Below are 20,711 nucleotides of genomic sequence, written 5' to 3'. Positions count from 1 at the left end.
AACTGAGTTTCTGTGAAGGGTTACAGAAGAATTTGGAAATGACAGTGGTGATAGTTACGTAACGTGGTGAATGTGATCAATGTCAGTGAGTAGTACAAGTACAAACGGCTGAAATGGTCAATGTTTTGCTATGTATATTGTATCACAATTTTTTAAAAAAAGAAAAATCCAATTATTAAATGATTGTATAGTTTAAATTGTTCTTAAGGCTATCTTTATGATGGAAAACTGCAGAATTGAAACTTCCTGTTGTATGGAAAACAATAATCTAATTGTTAAGTGAAAAAAGTTTACAAGAACAGTAGGTTATATACAGCATGATCACAATTTATGAAAGTCTGGAATGATTAGTTATCTAGTGCTGCTGTGACAGAAATACTACAAGTGGGTGGTTTTAAAGAACAGAAATTTATTTTCTCATCATTCAGGAGGCTAGAAGTCCGAACTCAGGGCACTGGCTCTAGGGGAAGGCTCGTTCTATCTTTTGGCTCTGAGGTAAGAATCTTGTCTCAGCTTCTGTAACCCCAACATTCCTCAGTTCCTTGGTGATCTCTATGTGGCATCTACCTTTACCCCGCTTGTGCTTTTCTTCTGTCTAATCTGTTTTTATATCTCAATAGTCATTAGGTTTATGACACACTCTACACTCTATGGCCTCATTAACATAAAACCATATTCCAAATGGGATTACATCCACAGGTATAGGGGTTAGGATTCCAACACATACGTTTGGGGGACATGATTCAATCCATAACATATGTCAAAATATTAACAATGTTTATCCTTGAGCAGTGAAAGTATGGGTGATTTTTCTCTATGGTATTGTCAGCAATAAACATACCTTCTTTTGGTCATCAGACAAAATGTTTTTAAAAAAAGGATAGGAAAAATATGTCATAAAAAATACTAATCAACAATATATAGCAATGTTGATATCAGACAAAATGGAATTTAAGGCAAAAAGAATAGGAAAGAAGAACATTTTATAATTATGAAAAGAACATAATACAATAATTAGGAACATGCAAGCTTATAACGGCCTCAACGTGTGTAAAACAAGACAGCATTACAGGAGAAATAAGCAGCAGTTACGGGAGATTTCTGAACAAATTTCCTTCAGAAAATGATAGCTCCAGTAGGCAAAAAAAAGTTGAAGAACATTGAACCTGTGTCAAGATGCATTTAGAATGTTCAAACAAATGTGGCTACAACAACAGAGGTTTATTATTTCACATCAGATGATCTGCAGACAGACTGTTCCAGGGTTGGTTAACCCAGCAGTCAGTGTCAGCAAACCGGATTTGGTTTCTCTGTAATAGTCTGGACTCTCATGATTACAAGGGGACAACCACTGCCCCAGATGACATTTTCTCACAGAACACCCAACAGCAAGCAGGAAAAGAGGCTTGTGTTGCTGTTTTCATTAGGGGTGTGAGGTCTTCCAGAATCTCCCTGCTGACTTTCCCTTGAGAGATGGGAATTATTAGTTCAGATCAAATGTGCTTCATCCTTTCAGGCTAGACCTATCTTCTCTGAAAATGTTGCCATCTGATATGCAAACAAAGGTTCTGATAGCAAGGAAAAAGTGGAGGGTTCTACTTTCCTGGTGCTGCTGTAACACGAACACCACAAGTGGGGGACTGTAAGGAACAGAAATTTATTTTCTTACAGTTTTGTAGTGTAAAAGTCCAAATCAGCGTCTCGGCTGTATCGATTCCTTCCTTGCCAGTAACCTGGGTATTCCTTGGTTCCTTGGTGATCCTCATGTGGCATCTGTGTTCCCCCGTGTGTGTCTCTGTCTAATCTCTTTTCTAACTCAGAAGTGATTAGATGTAAAACCCACCCTATTCGGGTATGACCTAATTAACATAACACAGAACACCATATTCCACAGGTATGTTGTTAGGTGCCATCAGATCAGCTCTGACTCATGGTAACCCTGTGTACAACAGAATGAAACACTGCTCAGTCCTGCACCATCCTCAAAATTCTTGCTATGTTTGAGTGCATTGTTGGAGCTACCGTGTCAATCCATCTCATTCAGGGTCTTCCTCTTTATTGCTGACTCTCTACCAAGCATCATGTTCTTCTCCAGGGACTGGTCCCTCCTCCTAACGTGTTCAAAGTATGTGAGATGAAGTCTCACCATCCTCCCTTCTAAGGAGCATTCTGGTTGTACTTCTTCCCAGGACAGATTTGTTTGTTCTTCTGGCAGTCCACGGTGTATTCAATATTCTTCGCCGACACCATAATTCAAATAATTCTTCAGTCTTTCTTATTCATGGTCCAGCTTTTGCACACACGAGGCGACTGAAAATACCACAGCTTTGGTCAGGTGCGCCTTAGTCCTCTAAGTGACATCTTTGCTTTTTAACACTTTAAAGAGATCTTTTGTGGCAGATTTGCCCAGTGCTGTGCATCTTTTGATTTCCTGACTGCTGCTTCCATGGATGTTGATTGTGGATCCAAGTAAAATGAAATCCTTGACAACTTCAGTCTTTTCTCTGCTTATCATGATTTTGCTTATTGGTCCATTTGTGAGGATTTTTGTTTTCTTTATGTTGAGGTGTAATCCATCCTGAAGGCTGTAGTCCTTGATCTTCATCAGTAAGTGCTTCAAGTCCTCTTCACTTTCAGCAAGCAAGGTTGCATCACCTGCATATCACAGGATGTTAATGAGTCTTCCTCCAGTCCTGATGCCCTGTTCTTCTTCATAGAGTCCAGCTTCTCAGATTATTTACCCAGCATACAGATTGAATAAGTATGGTGAAAGGATACAACCCTGATGTACACCTTTCTTGATTTTAAACCACGCAGTATCCTCCTTGTTCTGTTCGATCAGCTGCCTCTTGGTCTATGTACAGGGTCCTCATGAGCACAATTAAGTGTTCTGGAATTCCCATTCTTTGAAATGTTATCCATATGTTATGATCCACAGTGTCAAATGCCTTTGCATAGTCGATAAAACTCACGTAAACATCTTTGTGGTATTCTCTACTTTCAGCCAAGGTCCATCTGACATCAGCTCCAGAAGTATACGGGTTAGGATTTCAACACATATTTGGGGGGGAGGGCACAATTTAACCCATAACAATAACTTTTTTGATTATGCTTTCCTAATATCAAACCCTAAATTATGAAAAATGTTTTCCAAGATATCTTTTAGACTTAAACCATTTTTGGGTTTTTCCAGGAGGCCTCTGGGAGATCACAAAGACTCTTATTCTTTAACGAAAAAGGTAGAAATAATTAGGATTATTTGTTATCCCTCGTATTTCTTAACTAGTTCAACATTATTGTAAGAGCTTGCATGGGAAGAACTGTGATATTTGAAGAAAAGTTCGACCTTTTCTAGGTTAATTTTTAGATAAATGTTACTAATAAAAATATGTTCCAGAGATTATGTGTACTTAATTTGTCAAAACCAAAAAAAAGAGAATTATGAGTACATGTTAAAAGACAGGAACTAGTTTAAAGGGATTTCCACTAGACAAATATGGCACCATTGGAGCATCAAAGTAATGACAGTGATGTAAGTCACTGAAAAGTAGGTGTATGGAGAGAGAGTTAAGATTTGGAGGTTGACTGTATTTGTGGTTCCTATCACAGGTACAGTTGTCAAAGTTGGCATTCAATTTTATGAATATTAGAAGCCTCACTTCTATTCTCAGCCAGATAGAAAGCCATTTCACATCCAGAACGTAGATCAGAGAAATGCTTATGGGTAAATACAGGAGGAAAGCATTGGATCTACCAAATTGTCTGAACAAAACAGCAACAGTAAGTGCCTTCCACGGAATCATATGTAATCCTCTCGATATCCTACAAATAGATATTATTGCCTCCATTTTACAGATGAGGAAATTAAGGTGCAGGGTGTGAGAAACTCTCCCAGGGACATACAGCTAATAAAAGTAGAGTTGGGATTCTAACCCAAATTTGCCTGACTCCAAACACTAGGTTGAAGAACCAAATTGTCACACCAAGGAGTTAGGGGAAAAAAAAAGGATTTTAGCTTGAAAAGATGTTAACATCCCCCGACCTTAGACCCTGAGGCCTCTGCTTTAGAGGGCCCCTCTCTGACCCTCTTCCCACTGGACCCTCTCCCAGGGGCAAGGAAGCTGTGGGTGAAGGCCGTGTACCATCCAGAACCCATGTGCCCTCTTCCAGATATGGTTTGGCTACCCTGAATATGGCAGTTCCCTGCCCATGAGCCACTTGTAGGAACTCAAAGTGTCTTTTCTCTGATTAGTCTTCCTGAGAGCAGCCTGTACTGCTGGGGTCTACATCCCTATGCCCAAGGACAGGCTGTTCCCTCTGCCATGTTCCTGCATGAAACTCCAAGGAGACAGAGAATTCCCAGTTTTAACTTGGCCTTCCAGAACATTATGAAGGCAGTTGAGGTAAGGTAATCAAGATAAGAACACAGAGAATATTTTATTATATTGTTAGCTTGATTTATAACTACCGTGTAATATTTGATTCATATCTATTGGGTAATGGTATTTCACTAATATTGTGTTGTATTTTGATATTAATGTGGTTATATCTATGGATATTTAATAAATTTTGGAGCTGTAAAAAGTTTAATGTGATAGTAATAAATGTATTTATATAAAGACAAATTTAAACTAAACTCAGTTATAAAATGTTTAAAAAAATTATGGACAAAACTGAAACATAACTTTATATATGTTTATATTCTCTTAGTCATGCAAAATTTTACTTTAATAATAGCTATTCTACTGTGTTAGCCTGGGTTCTCTAGAGAAGCAAAACCAGTAAAGCATATAAATATATATATAGAGCGAGATTTATATCAAAGAATTGGCTCACGCAATTGTAGAGGCTAGAAAATCCCACGTCCGTGGATTAGGATGGAGGTTTCTCCCAATTCATGTAACTGCAGGGGCTGGCTAATCCCAGATCGGCAGGTCACAACGCAGGGCTCTTGCTCATAGGCTGTGAATGTTGACGAATCCCAAGATTGGCAGGCAAGACCCCAAGGCTTCTCCTGATTCATATAGCTGCAGGAGCTGGTGACCCCAAGATCAGCAGGTCAGAGAGCAGGACTCTGCTTACAGACTGTGAAGACCTGGGAATCCCAAGATCAGCAGATAAGCTGATAGTTCAAGTCCCAAGAACCAGAAGTCAAGCAAGAGGCAGCCGCAGGATCCAGAGCCGGCAAAACGCCAGAATGTCTGCTTATATTCAGATGCAGGCCATACCCACTAGGAAACTCCCTTTCAACTGATTGGCTACTCACAGCAGATTCTATCATGGGAGTGATCACATATAAACACTGAGAATCATGGCCCAGCCAAGCTGACACACAGTCTTAACCATCACACCTACTTAAAAGGAAATGAAGATTTTTTTCTTTATTTTAAAATAACTGGTATTGTGCTAAAAAAAAAAAAAAAAAAAAGTCATAGGAAAAATCATCAAGATCTATATACTGTAAATATAAATCTAAGATATTGGGACCAAAAATAAAAGGAAAAGAATATAGGGTCACTTCACACTCTGTATATGAGCTCTACATATATATTCTTGTCTAATTGTAAACCACATTGTGTTTTCCTAAATCCCAAATTTAAAATAGTAAAATAATGAATATGTTTAAAATCTAGTGTCTAGATTTTAGTCTTGAAATCCACTCTCTACTAAAAAGAACTCAGGGTCTTAGACAATGACTGATTCCATTTCTTTGAAAAAGAAAGAAAAAAAACTTCAAGGTGGGCCTAAATCAGTTTGTCACCAGAAAGAAGGATGGTTTTAAACGTTCTGGACTGGCGTTACAAAGACACAGGAAATGACGAGACTGTTGACATGATGTGGACAACGTGACCAGTGTCACTGAGCACTGTGTACGGAAGTTGTTAGATGGGAACCTAATCTGCTGTGGAAACTTTCACCAAAATCTCAGGATTTTAAAAAAAAAGAAAAAGACCTCATCCCTTGACCTTAACCAAAAAAAAAAAAAAGATATCAACTTTTCTAAATGGCCAAATTTGACAATTTGATCATCAAAAATAAATAAAATTATACTTAAACAGGTAATTAATTTTAGGTTAGGAATAACAAATTAGGTTTCATTTTTGCTTCTTAACGTATATTTTCACTCCCTAAGAACGTTATTATACCCAAGGAGAAAATAAGGACCCTCCTGTACAATAGAGTTTGTTTATAAAATTTTGCTTTAATTCTGTAATATTTTTACATACAAAATAATGTATGTATTTGTATATTTAAGTTATATGAATCATGAAAATAAGATGAACAAACCCATCACGCAAAATTAGAGGGTGGTGGGGGGAGAGAGACACTTGCCAATTTCTTTGGTGCTCTCTGGTCACATGCTTTGAATCAACCTAAAATAATCTTGGGTGTTCTCTCCGGGTTTCCTAGGTAAACCAAGTGGGAGGGGATGTGCCTGAACTCAGCCTCCCATGGGTCTGGTCCTTTCTTTCTCCAACTCTAATTTTCCGTGTGACTCTAGGTCTCCAGATACTGAGCAGCTGACTTTCTCAGACAGCTTCTACAGATAGGCAGTACCTAGTTGGAGACTGCCTGGTGCCCCAGTAGTTTCCCTACTGACAAGGTTTCTTTCTTGTTTGTTCTATAAGAAGGGAGAGCAAAAATCGGATAGAGTTCCTCCAAGGATACTGCTGCTTCTTGGGATGATGGAAGAGTGGGGAACTTGTGTCTTTCCTTGGCTTTGTAAGCTCCTCCTTTCCCCAATAAAGCCTATCCCTTAACCAAGTGGCTCTCAAACTTTGGAGTGTATCGGAATCACCTGGAGAGCTTGTGAAACACAGATTGCTGGGCCCTACCTTTAGAGTTTCTGGTTCAGCAGGTCTGGGGTGGGGACTGGGAAACTGCATTTCTAACAAGGTCCCAGACGATGCTGATATTGCTGGCCAGGGACCCTACCCCAAGAATCACTGTCTTCATTCGTGCAGTGTGACTGCATGGCATTCAGCTCCGCTGGCTACCACAAAGGGTCCCACCTGTGTGACCTTCACCTAGGAGTTAATCGCTATCTTTTCATTACCCTACTTTCCTTGATAGTTCTACCACATATGCAGAAATCTTTATCCGATACGTTTAATTTTCTTTGCTTTAAAGTTCTATTAAAAAGGTGTTATTCCTTAAGGGTCGTATAAGACTTGCTTTTTTCACTCCTGTATGCAGTGTGTAGCTAGAGTTCATTCATTCTTTACTGTTGTATGAAATTCTGTAATGTGAATACACCTGTTATTGGACATTTGGCTTGTTTTCTTATTTTTGCTGTGAAGCTGCTGTGAGTACTTACATCTTCTAATGTACGTGAGCAAGACTTTCTCTAGGGCAGTGCTTCTCAGCTAGGTGCAATTTTGCTATTTCTCTACCCCCACCCCCAGTGGGACCTTTGGCAATGTCTGCAGACATTTTTGGTTGTCACAGCTGTGGGGTGGTGGTGGGGTGATGTTACTGGTTTTTAGTGGGTAGAAGCCAGGGATGCTGCTAAACATCCTACGTTGCACAGGACAGTCCCTCTCCCCACCACTCCCAGCCATACATAACAAAGAATTATCTAGCCGAAAATGTCAACAGTGCAGAGGTTGAAAAATCCTGTTGTGGGACAGTACTTTGCAAAGCATCAGCATCACCTGGGAACTTGTTAGAAATCTCTGGGGCATATACATACAGAGGAGTAGACTTGCTAGTTATTAAAAAACAAAAACAAAAAAACCCGTTGCCATCGAGTCAATTCCAACCCACAGCTACCCGAGGACAGAGTAGAACTGCCCCATAGGGTTTCCAAGGAGCGGCTGGTGGATTTGAACTGCTGACCGTTTGGTTAGCAGCTGTATCAGTTAACCACTGCACCGCCAGGGCTCTGCTAGTTATGAGACAAACAAATGTTCAAATTTATAAGATAATGCCAGTGTGCCCATTTTTCTATGATGGGCTTGCATTTCTTTTTCTTTATCTATTTTGTTTATATCTTCTCTCCGTTGATTATTGAGAAAGAGGAAAAGAAGAGCAACCACTGACACTCAGAAGCTGGGCTGGCATTCACAATGAGGCCATGTTATTCTTCTGTTGTACATAAACAATCACACAGAATACCAACCTCAGACCAGAACACTCAGGAACCATGATCAAATGAGACAACACTAGTCCCCTTTACAATTTAGTCCAAGCACAGACAAAAATAGAGTCACCTTATTATCCATAAAGCAACAGGCATCCCCTTTCTTGGCTAAATTGAGTGACTGCTACTTCTTTACCCAATCATGAAATTATCCTCGCTTTCTGGAAGCGCCCAATCTAGAAGGGATCCTCCCTTCCTCAAACCTTCCCCCAAATTTTAACATCTCTTACTGAGACACTTGTGTGTTTTCCCTTGCTAATAAACTCAACTTGTTCAACTACAGAATCCCTGGGTGGTGCAAATGGTTAAGCACTCGACTGCTAACCAAATGGTTGGCCATTTGAACCCACCCACGCAGAGGCGGCTTGAGAGAAAGTCCTGGCAAACTGCTTCCGAAAGGCCACAGCCACAAAAACTTATGCAGTATAGTTCTACTCTGCAACACATGGGGTCTCCAGGAGTCGGAATCGACTGGACGGCGACTGGTTGGTTGGCTGTTCAACCGTAAGTATTCTTGGGGTCTTTGACTGAAGGGCATTGACATATACATTCAAATATTTTCAGTATCTCTATTGTGCCTTTTGGTGAACACCAGTTCTTAACTTTAGTTCAAGTTTTTATCTTCATGGTTGGTGCTTTTTATGTCACGTTTACAAAATCCTTTCTTCATCCAAGATCATACAGATTTTTTTTTAAGTTTCCAACTTTTCTTTGTTCCATCTGAAGCTCATTTTTCTTTGTGGCTCCATGTAAATGTAAAGATCCAATCTCATTTTTTCCATATAGTAATCTTTTCTCCCAGTGCCATTGTACCCAACAGTCATTCCTTTCTTTGCTTTCCCCCACTTATATGTAGAGCCACCTCTGCCATATATCAAGCTTCCATCAATCCATGGAGCCCTGGTGGCACAGTAGTTAAGAGCTACAGCTGCTGACTAAAAGGTCCGCAGTGCAAATCCACCAGCCACTCCTTGGAAACCCTATGGGGCAGTTCTACACTGTCCTGTAGGGTTGCTATGAGTTGGAATCCAGTCTACGGCAACGGGTTTGGTTGTTTTTTTAAAATCTATCCATAGATTAGACTAGAGCTTTTGTTGTTGTTGTGTTGTTCTAAAAAACTTAGTAAGAAATTCAACTTAAGAACTTGAAATTGAGTCAATTTCAAGGCTTATGAAACCTTTAGATAAGTACATAATTCATGAAACTATGTATAAAAATTAATGATGTTTTAAATTGGTATCAGTTGATGTAATGATTCAGTAATAAATCTTGCCAAGTTGTTTTTTCAGTGTGAAAGGAGTACACAGACCCTGCCTCTTGAAGACCCATGAGAGTTTGATACGGAATGGTGAAAGTAGAAATGGAACAATCACGGGTTGAATAAACCCCAAAACCAAACCTCTTGCCATCTAGTGGATTCCAGCTTATAGCAACCCTATAGGACAGAGAATTGCCCCCATAGGGTTTCCAAGAAGTGGTTGGTGGATTCAAACTGCCAACCTTTTGATTAGCAGCCAAGCTCTTAACCACTGTACCACTAGGGCTCTGTGGATTGGATGGTGTCCTTCAAAAAGACATGCTGAAGTCCTAACCCCTGGCACCTGTGAACGTGACCTTGTTTGGAAAAAGGGGCTTTGAAGGTGTTATCAACTAACACAAGACCATAATGAAATAGGGTGGGTCCTAATCCGATCTGAGTGGTGTGCTTATAAAAGAGAAGAGCCATGAGAGACAGAAAGAAGAAAAATGACCACGTGACAACAGAGTTCTGCTGCAGCTGCAAGCCAGGAAAAGCCGGGGCTTCCAGAAGCCAGAGAGACAAGAAAGGATCTTCCCCTAAAGAGCTCTGAGACAACTTGGTCCTGCCGACACCCCAAATCCAGAACTGACACAATAAATTTCTGTTCTTCTAAGCTGCCCATTTGTAGTACTTTGCTAAGGCAGCCTTAGGAAACTAATACAGGAACCAAAGGGGAAAATGCCTAAGGCAATATGAAAAAAGAACCCATAGGCTTCTTCTTGATTAGGGGGACAAGGGAAGGGGAGTTCAAGACGACTCCCAGGACTCAAAGTTACAGGAATCTTGAGATGATGAACCCCTGACAAAATCGGTTAGTGAAGGAAGGCCTGTTTGGTGGAAAAGTTCTTCCCTCAAGTCTGTTACTCCTAAATGTTCCTCAAGGAATTTCTCAGGAGCTTTGACATTTCTTTATGTTAACAGCCAACAAAAGTAAAGTTTAAAATCCAAATCCCTAAGTGGCAAGTAATTTGTAGGTGCTTAATTAGCATCTAAGTTCAGTGAGTTAGCACCACCTTCCAGTAACTCACACCTTATCCAGTAATGTCGACAGAAAGCAGCTGCGGGGAAAGAACACTGGAATAGGACTTAAGACATCAGGATTTTAATCACAGTCCTGACACTATCCTCGTGACAGAGGGTTTAAGAATATGGGTCTCAGATTCCTTAAATAAGCGTAGGCTGATACATGATTTTCAGGTTTCCTTCCAGGACAAGCGTTCAAACTCTACTTGAATAATTGTAAAATGTATCTGCATAAATTCACTTTATCCTACTACTTAGTTGCAGCAAATCATCTGTCATGTGTGAGTCAAAGTCATTTCTCCCCAGTTCTCAAAACTTGGGTCGAACCCTTTTCCAGTTGCTGTTGAGTCGATTTCGACGCATGGTGACTGGTGGGTGTCAGAGTACAACTACGCTCCATATGGTTTATAGGGGCTTTTTTTTTCCCCCTAAGTAGATCGCCAGGCCTTTCTTCCCAGGCACCTCAGAGCGGACTCAAACCTCCAACCTTTCCCAGCCAGTCCTGTTGAGTGCCATCCCGTTGATTCCGACTCACAGCGACTCACGGGGGCTCGTGGTGGCCTTACAGTTAATAGGAATTGGAGGACTACAATAGTGCAAGCAAGCTAGTAGGGCGGGCTTTCTGTCTGACCGAGAAATCTTCAACTCAGAGCTCCTACAGCCTGGGTCTGAACAACAGGCCAGTGCTGCATTCACGCGGGGACGTCGCACCTGCGCCTCGCTGGTCGCACTTTGCCACGTGAGCCCACATCCCTTCTTTGCATTTTCAGGCATTAAGTGCTTTTCTTTCTTAGGCAGAAGATGTGGGCCTCCTTCTTCGGACATTCGCCCTTGCTGCAGGTAAGGGGGAATGAGACCCCAAAACTCGGCCTATCGCCACCTCCCGGGCACCCCGGAAGCCGCGAACGCGGGACCGCGGAGGGCTCAACGCGCTGCCCAGAGGACGCCGGGAAATACGGAGCGCCGGCCCAGGCCTGACCCGGAAGGGCTAGCACGCGGTGACCCCAGCTTCCCTAGCAACCGAGCGGGCGCGGGCAGCAACCAGCTGCGCCGTAGGTTCGGCCGCCTCCGGGATGCCCCTGCAGGTTAGCGATTACAGCTGGCAGCAGACGGAGACGGCAGTCTTTCTCTCCGTGCCCCTCCGGGGCGTCTGCGTGAGAGACGCCGACGTGTTCTGCACCGACAGCTATCTGAAGGTAGAAGTGCGGCCGTGCCTGCCTGCCCGGGGGCGGGGCGGGGCGGGGCGGCCGCGGGAGCGCGGCTGGCGGGCGCTGCAGGCTCGCTGGCCGGGTAACCGGCCCACGTTTCTCACCCTGTTTTTAAAGGAATCGCGTGCGCCTCGTCTGTAGCCAGACGTCATCGGAGAAGAGATTATTTTTCTCAGGAGCTTCCTCAGACGCCTTGCTCATTTTTCATAATCTGGAATAACTTTAGTGGACATTTAAGAAAATGATTTTGACCTCTCTTCATTTTGTTTCTTAACGTTTATATGTTTAATTTGTTTAATTAGCTTCTCTATTCCCTCTTTCTGAATAGGTCAACTGCCCTCCATTTTTATTTGAGGTGTTTCTCTATGCGCCCATAGATGATGAGAGCAGCAAAGCCAAGATTGGCGATGACGCTATTGTCTTTACTTTGTATAAAAAAGAAGCGGCCATGTGGGAGAACCTTTCCATATCGGGTGGTAAGTTCGTTACTAACAGATGCTCTTTGGGTTGTGTTTTTCTATTTTATGCTTTTTAAAAAATTATCTTTTGAACAAACTGTATTGCCCCGCTAGGGAAAAAAAGGCACACTAGCCTAACTTAAATGAGATAGTGCTTCAGCTGTCACTTAGAAGAAATAAACCCAAAGATTGAATTATTCAAAAGGTACAGCGCATGATAAATGCCTGTTAGCAGATGTGGGTCAGACCTCCCCCCACCATGGCCTTTACTGAGCACTTACTGTGTGCTAGGCACTAGTACACCTGTTAACCCTCACAACCACCTTGTCACTTAGGTGTTAGTACCCATTTTTGCAGAGGAGGCCGCCGAGTGATTGGCAGCGTTCACAGGGAGGAAGTGGCATGCTGGAACTAGAACTTCGGTAATTTGACTCTGGAGTGGTGGTTCTCAACCCTAGCTACACATTAGAATCACCTATGGAACTTTTAAATAGTAGGGACACCTGAACTGTGCCCTAGACCAATCAAATCAGTTTCTGGGGGTGGGGCCTTTCCAGGGATTATAATTATAATGTGCAGCCAAAATTGAGCTCCCCTGTTCTAAAGCTAGTTCTCTGCTCTTCACAGTACTCTGCTCTGCTGCCAGGATCAGCTTCATGGGTCGGTGATTGCCCTCTGTTGCTTTAGGCCTGTTTTCCTCCTCCCTCTTCTAGTTGTCATGTTTCTAGTACTGTCTGTCTACTGCCTGGAATGTCTTCTAGGCCTCTGGCAGTTAAACCTTGAGTAGGGAATATTGAGAATGGGAGGGATGACAACCATTTTTATTAATGCTTTCTTTTTTTCCTTTTTTATTGTGCTTTAGGTGAAAGTTTACGGCTGAAGTTAATTTCTCATACAAAAATTTATACACATATTGCTATATGACACTAGTTGCAATCCCTGTAATGTGATGACACACTCCACGTTTCCACCCCAGGTTTCCCATATCCATGCGACCAGCTCCTGTCCCTTCCTGCCGTCTTATCCTGTCTCCAGACGGGAGCCGCCCATTTGATCTCGTGTATCTGCTTGAACTAAGAGGCACACTCTTCACGAGTATTATTTTATGTTTAATAGTCCAGTCTAATCTTTGTCTGAAGAGTGGGCTTCGGGAATTGTTTTAGTTCCGGGTTAACAGAGTATCCAGGGGCCATGGCTTTGGGGGTCCCTCTGGTCTCAGTCAGACCATTAAGTCTGGTCTTTTTACGTGAATTTGAGTTCTGTTCCACGCTTTTCTCTCGCTGCGTCAGGGACTCTCTATTAATGCTTTCTTGAGGTTTAATTTTTTAATCTCCAGGACCAGGGCTGAGGTAGAATTTTCTCTAAGATTTGGTATTTAGCTCAGAAGATGCTGATAAAGGTAGGTTACGGCACCTTCACCTTCACCTCCGTGTTCCATGCAGTGAGCTTGTGTTGGTGCCTGGGGCTATGTTGTGAAATCCATCCAGGGTGCTCTAAGGACTTTCATTTCTGTCAACTCTTGGTACGCTTAATTTTCAAGTTAGAGAGGACCCAAACCATCATTTTTTATAATGGTGTATTTTAAAATAAACAGATGAAGGGAGAAAAAAACTCCCCAGGTGATTCGATGACTGGCCGGGTTTGAGAGTCATTGACCCAGACGTTTGTGTGTGTGTCTCTGTCCTGGTGGTCAGCAGGTTTTCCCGAGGAAATGTCCTGTCCACTAACTTTTTAGGATGTAAGGAAGGGTCATATCAGAAAACCTGTTACTTTTCCCACAATGTGTTTTCTGACATGAAATATTTTCCACTATGTCAAATTCTCTTCTTAACCTGGTGGCCACCTTATCCAGGGGTGGGGAGGGAATTTTCTTTCCTAATCATGGTCTTCCTCTCTCTTTTACACAATCTGTTTTCATTGAAAAGCTACTTGATTCTCCTCTTTCATAGTTATGTGGTCAGCTTTTTCAGATGTTGGCTGTTTAAACCAGGGATTGGCAAACTTTCTGTAAAGGGCCAGATGCTCTCTGTCACAGCTACACAGCTATGCAGTTGTAGCATGAAGTCAGCCTTAGACCATATGTAAATGAATGAGCATGGTTGTATTTTAATAAAACTTTATTTACGTACAGTGAAATTTGACTTTCATCCAATTTTTATGTGGCACAAAATATTATTCTTTTGAATTTTTTTTCAACCATTTAAAAATATGAAAGTCATTCTTAGGAAAACAGTCAGCAGGCTGGATTTGGCCTGTAGAGGACATAGTTTACCAACCGCTGATTTAGACTATTCAAAACAGCGTTAAACCTAATTCGTATAAAACTAAGGAACGTTGATTCTACTCACAGAAACCAGGTTTGTGATTCCTTTAGAAATCAAAATCATATTAACGTGTCTTAGTTATCAAGTGCTGCTATAACAAAAATAGCACAATTGGGTGGCTTTAACAAACAGAAATTTATTTTCTCACAATTTAGGAGGCTGGAAGTCTGAATTCAGGGCCCTGGCTCTAGGGGAAGGCTCTCTCTCTGTCCGCTCTAGGAGAAGGTCCTTGTCTCTTTTCAGCTTTGATCTCTAGGTTCCTTGGCGATCATGTGGTGTGTATCTTCTCCTCCATTTGTGTTTGCTTGCTTAATCTTCTCTTTTATACCTCAGAAGAGGTTGATTTGAGACACACCCTACCCAATACTACCTCATTAAAGTAACAAAGAGAACCCTTATCCAAATGGGATTATAACCACAGGTGTAGGGGTTAGGATTTACAGCACATATTTTTTTTTTTTTTGGTGGGGGGTGTGGATACAGTTCAATCCATAACAACTTGTAATTCAGTGAGATTATTTAAACAGTCTTTTTTCACATAATGTACTGTGGAACGCCAGTCTGTATTCCAAACCTATCTGCCTCATTACATAAAACGTATTTACCCCATCTTTTCCTGAAGTTCTCTCTTCATTTCCTTTAGGTATGGAACATTTAATTTGGAAAGTTGATGTTCTTTTGATAATTTCTGCCCCTGAAGCTGGTCTCACTGTCTTCCTTTTGTTATTTATAAATAGGAGGAGAGTTGAGACAGGCTTGTAGACTTACTTCCAGTCCTTAAACTTACTCCAGTCCTAATTCTCAGCCAAGATCTTGGATGAGTAAAAATTACACCCTTTTAACTTGCTTGTAACTGAGATTTAATATTCCTTCAATTACGAGTGTAGGTAACAAGTAACAGTAGTATCAACAAAAATCACAAATACTTTATCTCACAATATCTCTGTTATACTCATCACTACTTTGAAATTATAGTATTTGTGAGACTTAGCGCTCAATATTGTTCAACGCATTAATAAAGAAGCACATTTAGCGTATCACAATTTATTTTTAAATATTTGTAGGTATATTTTAATATAACTGCTTTTGTTTGTAATCATGTGTATTTTACATTGTATATTTTAAAAATTATTCTGAGACAGGGTCCATAAAGGCCAGGGGTTTGCTGCACAGAAGAGGTTAAGAATCCCTGCGCAGAGCCTGACTCAGCTTCTTCCCTCTGGGTCTGAACTTCCTCTTCTCCCTTCCTTTTTTCTCCTTAAAGGCCAGATCCACCGCCTCAGGACCTCATCTCTCCTTCCCTAAGAGAATTTACCCACCAAAGGATCATAGCCTGCAGTTTGTAAAACATTAGTCACTGAATATAGAAATGCTTGTGAATGTAAAGTTCTGTATTTAACATGTCATGCTACTTTATAATTTTTCCCAAGACTGGCCCATACTCTTCATATGCGTAAAGTACCGTTTCATTTATGTAGGTGATTGATTATTTCCGGTTGTCCAGCCCATCTTCCCTTCTAGGAGCCCTCATAGTGATGATCTACTGCCATCAGGTTTGTAAGTCAGTAGCCCTGGTTTCTCATTCCCACTCTTGTTCTCTTTTGTCCCTGCCCCTGCCCAGTCCTCGGTCTTCTGCTTTCATTCAGTAGTAATTCATATTACGCTTACTTGCTTACCTTTGGATGTTAGCTTCTTGGTCAGTTTAAAACCGAGAAGTAACATCACTCCGTGTAAAGTTGGGACAAAAGAAATCGTATTCTGGGTGAGTATGTTAAGCAGTTTTCTTCTAAATAAAACAGTCTTCTAAGTCCTGACTTAGTGATGTTCTTCACATTTTAGTTGACAAAGAGATGATGCAAAGAATAAGGGAAGAATCTGTTTTACGAGCACAAGAGACAGCGAGAGGAGCTACAGAAGCAAAAGCTGCAGCAAAGCGGGAAGACCAGAAATACGCCCTGAGTGTCATGATGAAGGTGGGTTGCAGATTGATAGGAGCATCTTCTAATTAAAGAGATGATAGTAAACTGTGGCTGGTAAGTAGTTCCAACCACTGTACTTTCTCGGTATTTTGATATACATTGGTTATGGACCTTAGTATGGGTTATTTGCTACTTACTTAACATGTGTTCCTGAAAAATCTGTGTAAAAGTCTAGGATGTAAAAGTTGGATGATAGAGTTTCTTGTTTCAGGGAGAAAGTTCTAGTCCCAGAGGAGTTAAAAAGTCTAAAGTTTCTATGATACGTTTTGCTTCTTTTTAAATCCTACAATAATATTCCAGATTATTTTAAGAAAGAAGAGCATAGACTAAATGCTAAAGTTAACAAATTGATATCTTTTTAACTTGAGATTTTCATGAGAAAGCTTTAATCAGCAGTGTATTTGTTGCAATATAATGCACATACCATACAATTCACCCATTAAAAGTGTAAAATTCAGTGATGTTTAGTATATTCAGAGTTGTACAACCATCACCATAATCAATTTTAGAACAATTTCATCACCTCAGAAAGAAGCCCTGTACCCTGTAACAGTCACTCCCTATTCTCCCCAAAACCTCCCCAGCCCAGTTGTTGTTGTTAGGAGCTGTGGAGTCGGTTCCGACTCGTAGCGACCCTGTGTACGACAGAACAAAACACGGCCCGGTCCTGTGCCGTCCTCACAATTGTTACAGTTGTTATGCTGGAGCCCATTGTGGTAGCCACTGTGTCAGTCCATCTCCTCGAGGGTCTTCCTCTTTTTCACTGACCCTCTACTTTATGAAGCATGATGTCTGTCTCCAGGGACTGGTCCCGCCTGATAACATGTCTAAAGTATGTGAGATGTAGTCTTGCTGTCCTTGCTTCTAAGGAGCGTTCTGCCTGTACTTCTTCCAGGACAGATCTGTCCGTTCTTCTGGCCGTCCGTGGTGTAGTCAGTATTCTTTGCCGACGCCGCAACTCAAAGGTGTCCGTTCTTCAGTCTTCTCACTCATCGCCCAGCCTCTGCACGCGTACAAGGTGACTGCAAACGCTATGGCGTGGGTCAGGCGCACCTTGGTCTTCAGGGTGATGGCTGCACTTTTCAGCACTCTAAGGAGGCCCCCGGCCCTAGGCAGCCGCAGCTCTACTCCCTGTGCTAGGTGGTTCAGGGTGATGGCTGCACTTTTCAGCACTCTAAGGAGGCCCCCGGCCCTAGGCAGCCGCAGCTCTACTCCCTGTGCTAGGTGGTTGTTGGTTGCTGTTGAGGCGGCTCCGACTCGGGGCGACCTTGTGTGCGACAGAATGAAACGTTGCCTCGTCCTGTGGCATCTTTGTGACTGTCGGTGTGTTGGAGTTGATTGTCGTGGTGATTGCGTTAGTCCACCTCATTGAGGGTTTCCCTCATTTTTGTTTGCCGGCTTACTTTACCAAACAGGATGGAAGTCTGACCATCCTTGCTTGTAAGGAACATTCTGCTTGTGTTCTAAGACTGCTCAGTCTGTCTCTAGATAGATTTACATATTCTGAAATATTAATTTTTACAGTAATTTGACATTTAAATGACATTTGATAGGAGAAAATTACTTTTAATGTTGGAAGAACTTGCTGATGGTGATTTTTGCTTGAAATAAAGCTGGAATTGCCATACTAATTTGATTGAATCTTGGCAACTTCGTTTAAATTTATCAGCGTTATCTCATCAGGCGCTCTGCGGAACCAGGATTCTTCTTTTGCATTTGAGTCACTAGTTTTGTTTTTATGACCACTAATCTGCTTTCTGTCTCTATTGTTTTACTTTTCTTAGAAATTTCATGTAAATGGGAATATGTAGTCTTTTGTGTCTGGCTTCTTAGACTTTAGGTAATGTTTTGGAAGTTCATCCGTGTTGCATGTATTCGTAGTTTATGTCATTTTATTACTGAATAATAGTCCCTTGTATAGATATACCAAGCCCTGGTGGCACAGTGGGTAAGCCCTCAGCTGCAAACTGAAAGGTTGGCAGTTTGAACCCACCAGCTCCTCCACGGGAGAAAGATGTGACAGTCTGCTTCTGTAAGATTGCAGCCTTGGAAACCTATGGGGCAGTTCTACTCTGTCCTCGAGGGCTGCTATGAGTCGGTATTGTTGTAAGTCGGTTCTAACATAAGTTGGATACCTCTTTTTTTTTTAGTTTTCATTATTATTGCCTTTTATTGTCAGTATCTTTATAAATACAGTCTTTGAATGTCTGTGAGTGAACATCTGAGCATAATAGCATCAGCAGATTACATGCTGCAACATTGTATGCAGCACATATTATGTAAAAAAAAAACAAAAACGGTCATGTAAGTGCAACTTGTTGTAACTCCAGTACGTGGTAAGTCAGGGGCTACCTGTATTCTGACTTTTCGCCTGCTTTCTCTTCTTCTGTGTGTGGGGGCAGAGAGGAAAGAGAGTAACAGAGGCAAACATGTTACTGTCTAGCGGGGTGAAGTCGTTGTCTTCTCTGCTGAGGTTGTGGCGGCCTCTCTGGCTAACACTTACTGTTCGTCATGTTCTTGTGTCAGGCGTTTAAATGCTGGTTCCCTCATGAGGCTCCTTCCTGGCCCCGCCTGTTGGCAGCTCACGGGCAGCTCTCCGAACTTAGAACATGTGGTAATCTGCCTCTTTTTTGCTTAGGTTAGCCCTTTGCTGCAATTCTGGGACTACAGGGAACTCCCATTCAACTTTGTGTGAAATTTATTTTAAAATCAGTGCCGTGCTGTTCAGTAGGAAAATAAACAGTCATTCTTTCAGGAAAGCGTAGTAAGTGTTGCTGGTGTTCCAGAGCATCTCCCAGTGCAGTCTTCTCACCTCTGATGTTAGACTTGTGTCCTAGAATGCTCTAACCTCTAGGAAGCTTCTTCCCAGCGTGTCACGCTGTGCCAGGTCTACTCTTTATGTGTAAATTGATTCGAATTTTATTAGTGGAGCTCAGATGAAAAGTTCAGTTCCTCAGTTGTACTAGCCACGTTTCAAGTACTTATTAGCCACCTGGGGCTAGTGATTCCTGTATTGGATAGCATAGAACATTCCTGTCGTTAATAAGGCAGTGATTACGGGTGAGGGTTACACAACATGATGAACGTAATTGACATCACTAAATTGTACACCTGAAAAATGCTGAATCCGCAAATGTTGTGTTTACATATTAAGAGTGGACAGTGCTTCTCTGGAGGATAGAGGTGAGACATAGGGAAGTGAGATACACGGAGTCAATCATACATACCAACCAGTTACTCCATTTTATTGTACTTTTTTCTTTCCCAAGTGTGGGAAGTTTATGAAAGGGAGAAAGTTAGTACACTCCTGTGCACGTTACTGCTTTCAGATTCACCTCCCGTTTAGCTTTTCATGTGAAAGTTTCAAATAACTGCTAGTGTAAACATAGCAGGCAGCAGGATTAAGAGTGCCAATGTTTCCAGCCGACAGAGACTAACTGTCCCCAGTTCATCCTTTCTAATTCCCTTCCCTGCTGTTTCCTCATTCCTGAGGTGGAGACTGGCACACCGTTAGTCCTAAGACAAGACTGGGATAAGTAGAAAGGCAAATGTTTGTGTTTATGTGCTTGTGTGTACGTGGGGGGAGAAGTGATTTAACGTTTAGAATAATGCGTTCTTACTGTTGTATTTTTCACCAATCTCTTAGATATCATTTAATTGACTGCTTGCCCACATTTTACATACGTAATAAAATGAGGCTGGAGAAGTGATGGCCCAAGATCATATCAGTAGTTAACGAAGGCCTGACTGTGCCAACTGGGATCACAATAGAAGGCCCGGACAGAGCAGGGCAAGAGTGTAGAACAAAAACTGAAATTCATAAAAACAACAGACCAGGCTTACTGGCTTGGTACAGACTGGAGGAACCCCCAGGACTGTGGCCCTAAGTCACCCCGTCTTGGAACTGCAGCCATTCTCGAAAACTGCCTTCCAGCCAAGCAGTAGGCAGGCCTATAAAATCAACAATAACACCTGAAAGGAGTGTGCCCCATAGAACAGACCGTTACGTGAGACCAAAAGGACAACACTGGCCCAGAAACAAAGATGCGCAGGCAGGGGGGAGTAGAAAACCCAGAGGGAAGGAAATGGAGAACCCAGGGTGGCAGTGGGGAGAGTGTCGGCACAGCGTGGGGATGGCAACCAGCGTCACGGGGCTCTGTGTGTGCGGTTGGTTGGATGGGAGACTAGTTTGCTCTGTAAACTTTCACCTAAAAGATAATAAAATATTTTTTAAAACATAGTTAATGGTGAATCCGGGACTAAAGCCTGTCTTCCA

The sequence above is a fragment of the Trichechus manatus genome, unplaced genomic scaffold (assembly GCF_000243295.1).
Source record: "Trichechus manatus latirostris isolate Lorelei unplaced genomic scaffold, TriManLat1.0 scaffold00030, whole genome shotgun sequence".
Lineage (NCBI taxonomy): Eukaryota > Metazoa > Chordata > Mammalia > Sirenia > Trichechidae > Trichechus > Trichechus manatus.
This window is presented reverse-complemented; position numbering follows the sequence as displayed.